The following is a 12,450-nucleotide window of genomic DNA, read 5'->3' as shown; positions in this document are numbered from 1 at the left end:
GGGAATTGGAAAGAAAATAGAAATGAGCACTCAGCAATATTCAGCAGCAAGGAATAGCCCCAGATTCAACCAAATTCCCAATGAGATCAACTCATAAACCAATGAAACAGTGACCTTTACTCACAATTCAACCCAGACTTTTCAAAAGAAAAACAAATTCAAGCCATTTCAAACCCTCAATGAATCAAATATTGTTTCAGCAAATTCTATATTGAAAATCCGAAAAAGAAATCAATGAAACAGTAAGAAAATTGCAGCCGTTTGTATTTTTCTGAAATTTTTATCACCTCAATCTCCCTCTCTCTGCCTTGAAAGGCAAGAATGAGGTGCCTTTATAGGCAAGGCAATAAGGAACAAGACAAGAGCGAGGACTTAAGAAAGGAACAAGACAAGAGCGAGGACTTAAATACCTAATAAAAGGATGGAAACGCTTGACAGGATCCCTGATTTTCGATTCGAAGCGAAAAAGAGTACCAGTCGATTTGTTCTTGCGAGAACAAATGTCTAGCACTCCTCTTAACCCAAAATCGACTTCTACATAACAGAACGGACTCCTTTAGACGAAGAAAGAGTGCTGAACAAACTCTATGGCTCCGTTTTTATGATCTGAAATTGAGGAGAGATGGAGAGGATTAGGAGGAAATGGTTATGGTTGAGCATTTGAAAGGCTATGGGGATTATGTGGTTGAAGCCTGGTGGGGATTTAAGGTTACTTTGCCAGTGGGAATGGCGGATTAGGGTTTCTAGTTGGAGAAGGTGAAGTACAGAGACGTTTGGATGAACTAAAGGATATCTAAAGTTTCGGACATTATTATGTAAAAGAGGGGGGGTTCCTTAGCCATTGGATTGGAATGAGATCAAGGGCTGGGATTCAACCAACATTAAACGTGGTCGTTTGGCGTTACTGGTGGGGACCAAATGTAACGACCCAAACGGTCGTTTTGAGCTTTAGCACGTCGTTCAACAATTTGAGGCCAAGAGCAGCTTCACTTCATGTATTATGACTTGTACGCGTGGTTGGAATTGAATTTCGGAAAATTCGGAGTTGATTTGGAGAAAGAATTTTCATTTCGGAAGCTTTAAGTTGAAAGAATTGACTAAGATTGAATTTTTGAGTGAACGACCTCAGAATCAGGATTCGAAGGTTTCAGCAGGTTCGTATGATGATTTTGGACTTGGGCATATGTCCGGATCGGGTTTTGGAAGACCCGGGGAACATTTCGGCACCTATTGTGAAAGTTGGCATTTTTGAAAGAATTTCATAAGTTTGGGTTGAAGTGCATATGAGTGTTATCGATGTCTGTTTGAGATTTCGAATCTGGGAATAGCTCCGTATGGTGAGTTTGGTGTTGGGAGCGCGAACGGAAGTGAATTCGGAGGTCCGTGGGTCATTTGGGAGTTATTTGGCTAAAGTTAGAAATTTAAGGTTTTTGAGAAGTTTGACCGAGAGTTGACTTTTTGATATCGGGTTCGGATTCCGATTCCGAAAGTTGGAGTAGGTCCATAATATCGAATGTGACTTGTGTGCAAAGTTTGAAGTCATTCCGGAATGATTTTGGTAAGGTTTGAGACACTTAGCCTCTTTTAAGGAAGCTTAAGTTGGAAAAGTCAATCGGATGTTGACTTATGTGTTAGAGGGCTCGGATGTGAGTTCCGATGGTTCGGTTAGCTTCGGGAGGTGATTTATGACTTAGGAGCATGATCGGAAGGAGTTTTGGAGGTTCGTAGTAGATTTAGGCTTGAATTGACAAAGTTGATATTTTTGGCGTTTTCCGGTTGATAGGTGAGATTTTGATATAGGGGTCGGAATGGAATTCTGGAGTTGCAGTAGTTCCGTTGTGTTGTTTGGGATGTGTGTGCAAAATTTCATGTCATTCGGACGTGGTTTGGTTGGGTTTTTGATCAAAAAAAAGTAATTTAGAAGATTTTGAAACTCTTACGCTTGAATCCGATGCGAATTTGGTGTTGTGATGTTGTTTTGAGCATTCTGAAGGTTGGAATAAGTTCGAATGATGTTATGGGATATGTTGGCATGTTTGGTTGAGGTCCCACTGGCCTCGGGTGAGTTTTGGGTGGTTAAACGGACTATTTTATCTTTAGAAAAATAGCAGATTTTTTTTTTAGCTTCAGCTGTGCACCAGAAATTTCTGGTGCGAGGAGTCCAGTTTGGAAGCTCATATCTTGCAATCTATAATGAATCAAAAAAATTGCAATACACGAAAGTTGTAGCCCTTTCATTCTAGTTTCCAGAAAGTTAAACCATTTATGATTTGGATATTCTATCAGAAAGTTATGATGGATCGCAGATGGCTGGTGGAGCAATTTGGACAGAATTTTCTGATGCACTTTAGAAGCTCATATCTCGGAATATTTAAGGGGTTATATGGTGTACAACCTATCAAATGAAAGATCTTTGAGTCTAGTTTCTAAATCGTCAAACCGTTTGTCATTTGGATATTTCCACAAGTTGTTATGGGCGTTTTAACAGAAGGTGTACAACAGGAGAAAATAGTAAGAGGATGTACAACCTGCACAGCGCAAGGTACTACTCGATGAAGCCTGGGCAGATTGTTTTAAACACGAGTTTTAGCCCATTTCTTTCATTCCTTTCATTTGGCTTGGACGATTTTGGAGAGCTCAAGGAGGGATTTTCACCAAGCAACACTAGGTAAGTGATTTATTCCTATTTTTTTTGTTAAATATGTGATCTTACATGGATTTAGACATGAAAATCAGTAGAAAAAGGTGGAGTTAGGGCTTGAGATTATGAGACCTTATAGGGATGATTTGAGGGGTCAAACGAACTCCAATTTTCGAGTTCTTTATATGTACGGACTCGTGAGATGATGAAGAACATTTTGGTATAAAGTTTGTCCAGTTCCGGGACGCGGGCCCGGGGCTCGGGTTTTGGTAATTTCGGATTTGTACCCGTTACTGATTGTTTTCGCTTGGGCTTTGTTCCCTAAGCATATTGTGATGTTTCGCTCTGATTATGGATAGATTCGACGCGCGTGGAGGCCGATTTGAGAGGCAAAGGCGTCGCGAGCTAGAGATTTCGCTGGTTCGAGGTGAGTAATGATTGTAAATGATATTCTGAGGGTTTGAAACCCCGAATTTGCACATCGTAGTGCTATATTGACGTGACTTGCATGCCGGATAGCGAGCGTGGGGTAGAGCACCGTTGGGGATTGTGACTTGCTCCGTCCCAATTGATGAATTTACTGCGTATGTGACTGAAATTTACTTGTTATCATCATAATTTGGGCAGATTGCCATATTTGGGCTTCGTGCCAGCTATTTGAACCCTTCAGGGATTGTTGCTGATATTTCCTCACTGTTTTGAGTTTATACTTGAACTCACTCATGTATTTTCCACTATTTTTAAGACTCAGCCAAGTTTATTTTGCTTTAACACTTGAATGATATTTCCAATAATATTTTGGGCTGAGCATCATGTTTTACTGTTGCCCGAGTGGCTTGTGTGATCTTTGACTGGGTAAGGCCGAGGGCATGTATTATGAGGATACTTTTGGATCAGGCTGCAAGCAGCAGTGTTATACTGATATTGATATGAGGCCGAGGGCCTAGATTGATGCCACGAGATGGCTTGTTATTGCGCTTGGGCTTAAGGGGCACCTCCCGGAGTCTGTACACCCCCAGTGAGCGCCGTCACGATATATGGATCGGGCTGCACGCCGCAGCGGTACTGGTACTGTTCTATGTGTTTACTTTATTTTATTTGTTTGCCATTATCTGTTGTTTGTGCTACTTCATGTGATATCTACCGGATTGCCTGACATCATCTGTTAATCGAGTGTGGTGCTCGAGGGGCGGACTTCTATGCTTATTTGCACTATTTGTTTTGCAATCATTTGCATGAGTGTTGAAAAAATTATTTTCAAAAGAGGTTTTAAACTGAGCTAAGATATTTTCTAAAGATTTCACAGCTTCAATGCTTCTCTCAAAGGTTTTTACACTGCTTCTATACAGCATGATGGTTTGGTTTACGTGATTTCTTACTACTCAGTTGTTATTTATCCTTATTACTTACTGAGTTGGAGTACTCACTTTACTCCCTACACCTCGTGTGCAGATGCAGGTATTTGTTCACCCGGTAGCGGGTTTTGGGCTGGTCGAAGGCTAAGTTATCGAAGTTTGGCGAGGTGACTGCCACCGTTTGCAGCACCGCATTTCTCCCTTTTGTTTATTAGTCTTATTTGAAATGTTTTTCAGGCCTTGTAGTTGTAGTTATACTCTAATAGATGCTCGTGACTTGTGACACCCCGGTTTGGGCTGTATTTGGGTTGTATTCCGCACTTAATAAAGAAATACCTGTTTAGACTGTGGTTATTTAATTATGCTAAAACTGTGCACCAATATTTAAATATTCTGAAAAGGCAAAATGGGATGGTTGGCTAGCCTTGTCTTCACGAGAGGCACCATCACGATCGTATCTAGGTTTGGGTCGTGACACCAGACCGGGTTATAGGGACGGTCTTGGGCTTGGGAAGTGGGTTTCAGGGGGAAAAACCTGGGCTGGGTTAAATGAATTAAAGACTGGCCCAAATCCCTTTTTCTTCATTTCCCATTCTTCTTTTTTTCCCAATTAATTCTTTTTAATTCCTTTTCCTTCTTTTTTTTAAATAATGAAAAATAAACCTATACTAATTCCTAAATTAAAATAAACCCAACACTCAAATTAAATAAATACCACAATTAAACAAAACCAAATTAAAGGAAAATCACCAAAATGCAAAGCTAGAATTAAAGAGTGAAAATAAATTATTTTTTGTGAATTTTCCCATTTGTATAAAAACAACTAATTTGCTAATTGGCCTGACAAATGTAAAATTAAACCCTAAATGCAAATGCAACATATTTTTTTTATATTTTTCATTAATCAAACAAAATAAACATGCACAGACAAATGCAAACAATTGACAGAAAATGCCACAAAAATCCACAAAATTGCAAATAATGGAAAAATATTTTCTTTTGAATTTATGGGAGTAATTTATGTAGGGCAAAAATCACGTGCTCACAATCAGTATACAGCTCCACAACCACCCTTGGAGGAGAATCTACATCCAACACATCAAACTCAGGAGCAGATGAAAATGTATCCACCATGCAGATGGAAATGTATCCACCAACGCCACCCTCATCGATGTCGATGGACGAGTATCCACAACAACCACCAGCAGACGATGAGGCAGATACTCCGGAGACATTCATGGAATCCTTGACACTGATCGAATCTCTCACGATATCCATGCCAGAAAATATCGAAAGAAAATTCTTGATATTCATTCCACAAAACATGGAGAATACATCCTTGAATGTCCGCCTCGACCCTTACTCCGTGGAGGACAAATATATTATCCTGATGATACCCACTCTCAATGGTACAGTACTTCCACATGCTCTTTATCAATCTCCACAACTTCTTATGCATATGGAATTATCATTACCCCAAGCGGGGCTTCATCACAACGATCAACTCATGTAGATAATGTTATGAAATTGTAGGGAAGCCAATGGAATTGAATTTCGTAGGAACCTTCGCTTCCTACTAAACTGGAACAATCCATCCATTTTGTGTCTTACAGAGACAAAGATGCAAGATCACACTTCTCTACTTCAGGAATTTAACTTCACTGACCTCATCCAAGTCGCCTCACATGGACATTTTGGAGGGATAATTCTTCTTTGGCGTGCAAATGAGTTGATTGTGGATCCTGTTGTTGTTACAAGTCAAGAAATTCATGCTACCGTTTAGGTTCGTCCCAAATCTCCTAAATGGTTTTTGTCTGTTGTTTATGCTAGTAATAACTATGCTAATAGGAAACTCCTATGGAAAAATCTTCAAGAGTTTAATAAATGTCATACATCGGCTTGGCTATTATGTGGGGATTTCAACGAATTATGTTCCACCACGGATAAATTTGCTGGTAACCCTATTAAACAAAATACAACTGCTTCATTCAACATTTGTCTTAACTCTATTAACATGATTGATCTTGGCTTTACTGGGTCACGTTTTACATGGACTAACGCACCTAGGATCGAACTAATGCTCACATAAATACTAACATACCTAATAGACTAATTATGGAGAGATTAGATAAATTTTTTGCTAACGAAGATTGGATGAATTTATTCGAAGATGCTACTGTTCTACACCTTCCACGCACTAACTTAGACCAATGTCCGCTATTACTCAATTTACAAAAGTCGTTCTCCAAGCCTACCTCTAATTTAAGTTTGAAACAATGTGGCTAAGCCACCCATATTTTCGTCATATTGTCTCCTCACATTGGCTCTCTAGCTCATTGTATTTTGATACTATTCATAACTTGACTACTCATCTCAAAGATTGGAATATTATTACCTTTGGCAATATCTTTCACAAAAAAAGAATTCTGCTTTCAAGACTAGCTGGCATTCAACGAATGAATCCACATCAAAAAAAATTCTTTCCACTACAATTTAGAAAATCAACTACTAACAGACGTAAATCTACTTCTACAAGTTCAGGAAGATTTTTGAAAATTAAAATTCCGAGTTCAATGGCTAAACGAAGGAGACGGAAACATCAAATTTTGTCACCTTACAACCATTCATCGGCGTAGACGCAATCAAATCCTTGGGCTTGTTGATAGTGCATGCAATTGGAATTTTGATACTCATATATGACACAATGACCAACCACTTCCAGCTTTTATACAAAACACAATTCACGTCTACTCCAAAATTCTATTCCACTTGTCCCTATAATGTTCTTTCAAACGCTACTCATCCAACACTAACACAACCACTAACATATAATGAAATTTATCAAGTAATCTCATCTTTTAAACCATTCAAGGCACCTGAGCCAGATAGCCTACACCCTTTTTTCTTCCAAAAATTCTAGGACGATACAAAACTAGTTGTAGTTACAATTTGTACAGATGCTTTTGCTTCAGCTACCATCCTAGATGAACTCAATAAAACCTTTATTACATTAATTCCCAAAGTTCAAAACCCTCAATATTTCTCAATGCCGTCCAATATGACTTTATAATACAATCTATAAGACCATTACAAATATTATTACTAACCGTATTAGACTATATTTATCCAAAATTGTTAGCCCTACGCAGAGTAGTTTTATACTAGGCAGGCACGCGATTGATAATGCTATCATCATTCAAGAAGCAGTGCACTCGTTTAGACGACAATAAGGTAAAATTGGTAACATGTTATTAAAAAATGACCTCGAGAAAGCCTTCAACCGCCTAGAATGGTCGTTTATACACTATTCACAACATCAAATAAATTTTATTCCGCATTTAATCAAACTAATCATGTCATGTGTCTCAACCTCCTCTTTTTCAATACTCATCAATGGAAAGCCTACACAATTCTTTCAACCTACACGGGGCATTAGACAGGGAGACCCGTTAAGCCCTTATATTTTTATCATCTGCATGGAATCACTCTCCTGCCTAATTGATCATGTTGTTGACCTCCTACAATTGATGCCTGTAAATATTTCTCGTAAATCCACCCCTCTTTCTCATTTACTTTTCGCCGATGACCTAGTCTTGTTGGTCAAAGCTACTGAGAAAAATGTGCACACAATTATCAACATCTTCAACCAGCTTCACAGCTAATCTGCCCGACGCATTAACTTTTCCAAATCAAAAATTCTTTTCTCTGTTAATGTACCTAACGTCACCCAAAATAAAATCACATCGCTCCTTAACATCACATCCACAACTACCTTGGCAGGTACCTTGGCCTGCCCATAACCAACACTACACCTACTTTCATTGATGACCAATATCTCATCGACCATTTAACTCAAAAACTCGCTGGCTAGAAACATATTTTCTTATCCTTTGCTGGTAGAACAACCTTCATCCATCCAGTTTTAAATACTATTCCAACGTATACCATGCAAGTTAATCTCCTTCCACCTAAGACAATCCGCCATATCGATTGTATTCAAAGAAATTTTATCTGGGGCTCTTCCCCCGACAAATGAAAATTACATCTTATTAACTGGGATAAAATTACTACACCTAAAATTTATGGTTTCTTAGGAATACATAAATTATATCCAAAAATATTTCTTTAATTAAGGATCTACTTTGGCGCTACTACAACAATAATAATACTCTTTGGGCCACTACGCTCCACCTTAAATATCAATCCAAATTATTACAACCACATCCCAAATTGCATCCCACGCACAAGCACTATGCTTCCTACATTTGGAGAAGCATGACTAAAGCATACCCTTTTTACAAATAGGGGCTAGGCTGGAATATAGCCAATGGTAATCAGATCCAACTATGGTCTGACTACTTGCTACCTACGCACCGCACCTTACGCCATGTCACGACCTCGAATACCCCGATCGTGATGGCGCCTATCACAGTACTAGGCAAGCCAACCAAACATTTACCACAACGAAATCTTTTATAAAAATCATTTTTCTAATATGGAATAAGTCTCAAATTCATCATATGAAATAGATGAATAAAATAGAATATGCAGAAAACCAGTACAAAATACCAACACAGTCCAACAAATCCGGTGTCACTGGTCAAGAGCCTCTAAATACAACTCAAAGCTGACTGAATAATACATTATAAGTCTGAAATAACATAATACTAAGATAAGAAGGAGGAAAGCAGGGCTGCGAACGCCGTGCAGCTACCTTGCGATCTCCGGAAATACTCTGAGAGTGCTGGAAGCTCTCACTCCGATGCACGAGCACCTGGATCTGCCCACAAGGTGCAGGAAGTAACGTGACTACGTTAACTCAGTAAGTAACTAAAGTACATAAAGTCTGAGTGCAGTGACGAGCATTTAAAATCATATATCAGGAAATCTCAACAAAAACATCAAGTCAAGGTCTGCAGTTCAATAGTCAATTTACTCGTAAAATCTCCAGTTTATATCAAAGTCGTTGAAATCATTTATTCAACATTTTTAAGGCTTAGTATAAAAGAAGAATGAAAATAGTAAATATCATAAACAGGCCCCTCGGGAAAGATATCACTCATAAGTATAGTCCTTTGGGCAAGCCTCTCAGTCACTCGTGACTCAGCTCTCGTCACACAGTACTCACTCAGCACTCCGGCTCAATAATTAGCTCATAGTATTAGTAATAATAATAATTGTTGCGGCGTGCAACCCGATCTTATATATATATATATATATATATATATATATATATATATATATATATATATATATATATATATATATATAATAATCGTTGTGGCGTGCAGCCCGATCCAATATATATAGTCGACTACGCTCACTGGGGGTGTACAGACTCCAGAGGGGCTCCTACAGGCCAAGCGTCATATCGCTTCGGCGCGTAGCCCGATCCAATACATATCGATGCAACGTGCAGGCCGATACATATAAGTATCGCTACGGCGTGCAGCCCGATCCATAATATATATACATAATATCGCTGCGGCGTGCAACCCGATCCATAATACATATATTATCCTCACCATTAGGTCCTCAACCTCTCTCAGTCATTAACCTCACGGCCACTCGGGCATATCGGTGAAAAAACGGGGAAACTCAGCCCAAACAGATATATTAAGATGTACACTAATGAAACTGGTTTTAAACAATAAACAGGTAAAACATGACTGAGGATATGCTTTCAAATCAAATAGAGTGAGGAAAGTAGTAAGAATAACCCTAAGGGTCTAAATAGGTCGGCATAAGGCCCCAAACACGGCGTACAGCTCAAGATATAGTATAAAACTCTAAAATACGGAATATCACGAGATTTCAAATCAAACATGCAGGTTAATAGCCATTACGGGATGGACCAAGTCACAATCCCTACCAGTGCACACCCACATGCTTGTTACCTAGCATGTGCGTCACCTCATTTATCAAAACAATACGAAATACCGGGATTTTATACTCTTAGGTCCAGATGTACAATCATTACTTACCTCAAACCGGATGGAATACTACTCAGTGACGCCCTTGCCTCTCGACTCGGCCTCAAATCGCGTTGAATCTACCCAAAAGCAGAATCATAACATTAGAATATGCTAAGGGAACGAAGACCGTGCGAAAATAATCAAATTACAACACAAATCCCGAAATTGGCAAAACCCGACCCCCGGGCCCACGTCTAGGAATCCGATAAAAATCACGTCAATAGAACCATTATCCTCCCACGAGTCCATACATACCAAATATACCAAAATCCAACCACAAATGACCCTTCAAATCCCTAAATTTAGGTCTCCAATTCCCAAGCCCTAAACCCCCAATTTTTGCTACTAAATTCCATAGATTTCAAGTTTAATCAGTCAAGAACCATCATAGAAACAAGTTTAGGGTCCAAAAACCTTACCTGCACGAAATCCCTTTGAAATCCCTCTTAAAAATGCTCCCTCAAGCTCAAACTCGTATATAAAAATGGTGGAATACCCAAAAATTCGCGAAGGAGGGATTATATACTTTCTAGCCCAGGATTTTTGCACCTGCGGCCCATCTTCCGCACCTGCGGAGCCGCTTCTACAGTCAACCAAACTGCTCATGCGGTTTTCACTTGAACCCTTGGAGCCGCACCAGCGCACATCCTTTTGCACCTGCGGTCTCGCTAGTGCGCTGAAACTTCCGCACTTGCGCCTTCTAACCTCCTTGCCCATGGCCGCATCTGCGAATTCTCTTTCGCTTCTGCGATCCCGCACCTTTGGTCCCCAATCCGTAGGTGCGGTTATGACAGCAAAATCAGCAGCTTCAGCTGCATAATTATAACTCCCCACTTCCCGTCAACCATCCAAAATCACCCCGAGGCCCTCGGGACCTCAACAAAAGGCACGAACAAGTCATATACCACTATTCAAACTTATACCAATCTTCAAAACACCTAAAACGACATCGAATCAACCAAATAACAACGGATTCAAGCCTAAGGATTCCAAAAACTTCTGAATTCCGCTTTTGATCAAAAAGTCTATCAAACCTCGTCCCAATGACCTAAAATTTTGCACACACGTCACAAATGACACAATGGACCTACTCCAATTTCTGAAATTCCATTCCGACCCCTATATCGAAATATCCGCTACCAACCAGAAAATGCCATAATTCAAATTTCGCTAATTCAAGCCAAAATCTACCCCGGACCTCCAAAACACATTCCGATCACGCTCCTAAGTCCCAAATCACCTCACGAATCTATTCGAACCATCGGAATTCACATATGAGACCTATTTCGCATATGTCAATATCCGGTTGACTTTTCCAACTTAAGCTTACTCAAAAGGGACTAAGTGTCTCAAACCTTACCAAAACCATTCCGAATTCGAACCAACCAACCCGATACCATATAACACAGATGAACAAAGCATAAAGAAGTAGAAAAAGGGAAAAAGGAGCGGTAACTCATGGAACGACCGACCGGATCGTTACATCCTCCCCCTCTTAAACAAACGTTAGTCCTCGAACGAGTCAAGAAACATACCTGAAGCCTCAAAATAGGTGAGGACATCTGCTCTGCATCTCTCACTCGGTCTCCCAGGTAGCCTCCTCCACGGGGCGACCTCTCCAGTGCACTTTCACTGAAGCTATATCCTTTGATCTCAACTTTTGAACCTGACGTTCCAAAATAGCTTCTGGCTCCACATCATAGGTCAACTCACCCTCTAACTAAACCGTGCTGAAATCCAGAATATGAGACGGATCTCCAGTATACTTCCGGAGCATAGAAACATGAAATACCGGATGCACACTCGACAAATTGGGTGGCAAAGCAAGCTCATAAGCCACCTCCCCCATCCTCCGAAGCACCTCAAAAGGCCCAATGAACCGAGGACTCAATATACCCTTCTTCCCAAATCTCATAACACCCTTCATGGGTGAAACCTTCAGTTGGACCTTCTCCCCAACCATATAGGACACATCACGAACCTTCCTGTCAGCATAACTCTTTTGTCTCGATTGCGCTGTACGAAGCCTCTTCTGAATCACCTTCACCTTGTCCAAATCATCCTGCACTAAGCCGGTACCCAGAAGCCTGGCCTTACCCGACTCGAACCATCCAACCGGAGATCTACACCGCCTCCCATATAGAGCCTCATATGGAGCCATTTGAATACTCGACTGGTAGTTGTTGTTATAAGCAAACTCCACGAGCGGTAGAATTTGATCTCATGAACCAACGAAGTCAATCACAAAAGCGTGCAACATGTCCTCCAATGGTTGAATAGTGCGCTCGGACTGCCCGTCCGTCTGAGGGTGAAAAGTTGTGCTCAACTCGACCTAAGTACCCAACTGTCTGAGCACAACCCTCCAAAACTATGAAGTAAACTGAGTGCCTCTATCCAAAATGATGGAAACTGGGACACCATGCAAGCGAACAATCTCTCGGATATATATCTCTGCCAACCGTTCTAAAGAATAGGTAGA

This window comes from Nicotiana attenuata, chromosome 5 (genome assembly GCF_001879085.1).
Source record: "Nicotiana attenuata strain UT chromosome 5, NIATTr2, whole genome shotgun sequence".
NCBI lineage: Eukaryota > Viridiplantae > Streptophyta > Magnoliopsida > Solanales > Solanaceae > Nicotiana > Nicotiana attenuata.
The sequence above is the reverse complement of the archived record's forward strand: the minus strand, read 5'-3'. Positions refer to the sequence as shown.